Source organism: Centruroides sculpturatus, unplaced genomic scaffold, assembly GCF_000671375.1.
Source record: "Centruroides sculpturatus isolate CEXI.00-Female unplaced genomic scaffold, Cexi_2.0 scaffold2315, whole genome shotgun sequence".
In the NCBI taxonomy this organism is placed as follows: domain Eukaryota; kingdom Metazoa; phylum Arthropoda; class Arachnida; order Scorpiones; family Buthidae; genus Centruroides; species Centruroides sculpturatus.
The window spans coordinates 29,258-34,079 of NW_019386517.1; the positions used below are offsets into that span (position 1 = coordinate 29,258).

At 24.2% G+C, this 4,822-nt stretch overlaps 1 long non-coding RNA gene across 1 annotated transcript; it reads left to right on the forward strand.

Annotated features, from left to right (window-relative positions):
* The first annotated feature begins 2,244 nt into the window (after positions 1-2,244).
* Positions 2,245-3,755, forward strand: LOC111615198. Its single transcript, XR_002755043.1, has 3 exons — positions 2,245-2,337; positions 3,172-3,315; positions 3,512-3,755. It is a non-coding gene; the product is annotated as an uncharacterized LOC111615198 (long non-coding RNA).
* Positions 3,756-4,822: the final 1,067 nt, after the last annotated feature.

Below are 4,822 nucleotides of genomic sequence, written 5' to 3' on the forward strand. Positions count from 1 at the left end.
TGTCGAAACGTTGTTTTTCTAGTAAACGATTAAGAAATAATTAGACTTTTATTTTTTTATAATTAATCATCTTTTAATTATAGAATGACATAGGCTTTTATTATACGGCAATAATTGTGACTATATTATTCTACACTATCGATATTATACAATGTTTATTCAATATTTTGATTACTCATTCTTTATTCCGTAATTTTTTAAGAATTTTTGAGATGTTCTGCCTTGATAATGCACGGAAAACGAACTTTATACTGTCTCCATAGTCGAATACTAGAATATTCGGATTATTATTAAAAATATCAGGGTCATAGGAAGATTTTGGAAGTCTGAACTCAAAGTTATGTAATTTAAAATGTTATATATTTCAGATTTTAAATATTATTAATATATAAGTGTGTTTGATTGGTTGAAATAGTGTGCATTTTACGCAAGTTTGACGTCGTAATTTAGAATGTCTCAACGTAAAACTGAAGAAAAATGTCAAATTAAAATAAAATGTTCACTAACCCAACTAAACGAGCAGCCTCTATACTATATAAAAGTAATTTGTATTTTTCTGCAGTAGTCCTATATTCTTAGATTTTTATTAATTAGTAATAAAATGAATTAAGTACTGTTTATATTACATCTGTATATAAATTTATTTAATTAAGTATAGACTATTTTATCTTTATCATCGTTCGAGGACTCTCAAACAAAATTCCTGAAAGATTAACGTAGTTAATGAACCGATTTGTTTTCGTTGAAACGTGTCAGATCGATAGCATTTTACGAGTAAGGTGGCAAACTTTCTTTTTATGTAACATAAAAAAAAAAGTTACTGGAAAATATGAAATATTTAATTAATTTTCTAAAGTATGGAGTAAGTGAAACTTAAACATTTTGTTAAGATTTCACGTCGTGATTACGATAGAAGTGATTTATGACTAAGTCATTTAAGAGTTGTAACTTAATATACTCTTGTTTTAAAGTCAATGAAAAATATATTTATCTCCATACATTCTACAGTATAATATTTCGGTTATCGGAAACATTGAATTTAATTTATAATTTCCTATATAGAGTTGTTTTCAATAATTGTTTAATTTTTTATTCGACGTAATAATTGAACTTAAATTATGATCGACACGCAAAAAACAAGTCGAGACTCTGACTCGACGTATGTTAGGAATTAAGGAATTTTTTAGTAACTAACATCTGTTTCGGAGAATAATCTTGGTTTACAGCACTGTTTCGTTGTCGTTCTCTCCTCCCTTTTTTATTTTTAGTTTTAACGTTGAGACAAATATTTCTGTTAAGTTAGCAATACAAATATATAAGCGAGGCGTGTTTGATTATTGTTTTCTTTTGATTTAATTCATACTAAGCGAGGATTTAGTACGAAATTGTAATAAATTCATTTTCATAATTTATGACACGTCGCATTTTCTTGCAAATTTAATTTCTAACGTACACTCACTATACATGTATTAATTAAATATTTATTAAACTTTACTTTTTAACCTAAATCTTAAAAAAAATATTTCATTAATTAAATGAATACATAATTCTCATAATTGGATTTTACGAATTTCTAATTATGTCTCAAAACTTTTTATAGCGCATACGACAACGTAATTTTAATTAATAATTTATTTTTTATTTAAAATTTTGATAAAGTTAAATGAAATTGGTTTCTTTGAAGTGTCGAAATGTACAGAAATTTCGTTTTTTGAGTAATGTATATAAAATATATTATTTAAGTATTATATTTATACAGATCTGAATAATTCTTATAAAAATTCTGAATTAAAATTCAGTCGACAACTTAATTTTATGGTTCCATTTTCAATAAATCTGAATTATTTTTTCCTATACAAGGCATATTATATCACCAGAAATTTATTAGTATTAATCACGTTGATTTTATAATTGTACACTTTTAATTTAAAAACTATTTGATAGAAATTTAAGTTTTATCATTTGATTTGTTTAGAATCATTAGGAGTATAAATAGAATAATCTGTAAAATCGATTCGCTTTTTAAATCATGAAAGGACAAATAATTTAATGTAAACCTCAAAGACAAAATGTGGACTACTAGCGATAAAAGTTGTAAAAGTATAACTATCTAGATAAGAAAACTTGTTAGTCGTATATAAAAAAAAAAAAAAAAACAGAAAGAAGAATCATATTTAATTATTAAAAACTTTCAAATTATACAATTAAAATTTTATATTAAATATTGGTATAAGGAGGAATAACTGAAGAGATTTATTTATTTATTTGTTTGTTTGTTTTTTTCTCTAGATTTTGAATCACTTTCAAGCTTCCCAGATGATTAAAATCATCAAATACGTAAGTCATATCATCATTAATATATAAAATTATATATAATGAAAAATAAATGAATTGTGTGTTTATTAAAGAACATATTTTGTTTTAAATATTCTACAAGAACTATACAAAAAATATTAACAATAACATGTCAAATTTCTCATTTTCTTAGATTTTATCAAAATATTCACATTAAATGTGTTCTGGTCTTGTATGGGGTCTTGGGTAGAAGGTGCCCCTTTTGTTCCTTAGCAAGTATTTTTTGTTACATCTTTTTGAATAAATAAAACACATGGAATGTTTTATTATTAATAAAGAAAAAAATCTTAAAAGACTATCTTTTGTCGTTAATTTATAGGGATAGAAATTGCTTTGGACTCGGAAGAAAATGCCCGTCTTCCCCTTCTTGATAGCATTTACGATTAACTTTCGTATTTTATAAATATTTCTCTAAATGATTCGTGTAATCTTTGTCAATTATTGAAAAATTAACTTAATTACTGTTTTAAGTTTTTGGACATTGAAAATAAGATGCTGACAACAGCTTATTCTCTCACACATACTCTCGTTTATGTAAATTCTCAACTGGTTGTGTAATCAATTATGCTTATTTAGTAAATTAATTTTTTTACCGAATGTAATGGTTTTATAAATTTGGTGAAAAAAAACTATTTCGAAAGTATGGAATTTTTTTTTATTTGCTTATGGTATAAATCACAGAAATAACAATTCAAACTATTAATTTAAATTATCATTTTAATAAAAATGTTATCATTATTATAAAAAATTAATATGGAATAATATATAATTTAGTTATGTATTTTTTTAAATGTTATTTTATATGATTTTATGTAGCACAGTGTGACTAACTACAAAAGTATAATGAAAATGAAAAAGTTAAAAGAATTGGCAATATTTGAACAGGAATAACTGTTAACCATTGAACTTCAAACTGTTATGGTGGTTATTTGTAATTATAGCTTAAAATTTTAAGTTAGAGTATGTACTGTTTTATCATTTTATCTGAATTTATTTTTATTTTATCTTGTTTTATATAGAAAACTAATCATATGAGCTTTATCAAAAACTATGTTGAAATTTCATAAATAATTTTTCATTTCAACGAGTACTATTTTAAATCGTTATAATGTTTTTAATTTATGTTATTAACTTTACTTCATTATATCAATTTTAGGTAATCAAGCAATGAAAGACTTTATTTTAGAGTTAATATTTTTACTGCCACTTGTAGGAGTGATTTATTCTGAACATTTTCCAAGAATAGGTGAGAATAATTGTACTTAACAAACTTATTGTATATTAAATGTAAAGAAAATTAATCATGAGAATTGTTATTATTATTATTTATTTCTCAAGGACAAAGCCTCTTGATGGGGAAAATACAAAACTACAAAACATTAATTACATAGTCAGCAAACATAATTAATATAATAATTACCTTCAGGAATTACCAATTGCAGTAATTTTTACAATCATATTATAATTGAAAAACAAAGATATCAATCAAAGATTATCATAAAATAATTTCCAAAACTTTATCTCCACTTCCTTATTCCATTTCCTTAAATCATATTGCTTTTGGATTTTCTCAGTAATTCAATAGTTGAAGATTAAATGATATAATGAGTTAGTTCCACCATTACATAATATGCATTCTTGCTTGGAAATCAAAAATAATTTATTATTCCTCTAACTAAATTGAAATTTATTTAGTTTCAACTGTAAGATTTTTTAAAAATAAGAAGTACTTGTAAATTTTCAATTATTCAAGATTTCCATTTTCTGATACTATCAAAGGGTACTATTACAAAACTTGGAAACAGCCAACTTCTATTTTTCTTCTTCCAATAAAAGAAACTTAAATGATTGAAAAAGTTTTCTTTTATAAAATTTGATTAAGTTGTTGTTGTTAAATAGGAAAAAAGAACCATATCTGATTTAATTGATAGTCCAATAATTTCATCTACTTCAGACTATGGCCATAACTTTAGATTCTTTTAAATCCTGTAAATCATAATATTTCAAAGATTCTCTGGCTGACATATTTTATCCAGAAAATAAGTTTCTGACTTGGAATTAAAACCTTCAAGTCCTTCAGTTTAATTGACAATCTCAGTTCATAAAAAGGCACAGAACTTTCAAGACCAAATATTTTTTTGAAGATTAATATTTTAATATTAAAACGTGGTCATTCCAATAACCCCTATGACAATGTTGCATATAATAAAATTGACTGGGATAGTAAACAGTTAATTTTCTTTAACAGTAATATATTTGAATTTTTCAAACCTGCCATTATTGATGGTATCATAATTGCTTTAGACTGACATTTAGCTTTTTAACAGGCTCACTGAAAGAAAAATTTCATGTAAAATTTACCCCCAAATAATTCATCTTGTCAACAATATGCAACAAATTTCTTTTAATTAAAATCCTGTAACCTCTTCTCCATCTAGAGCCTTGACAAGACACTTTCGTCTTTTCA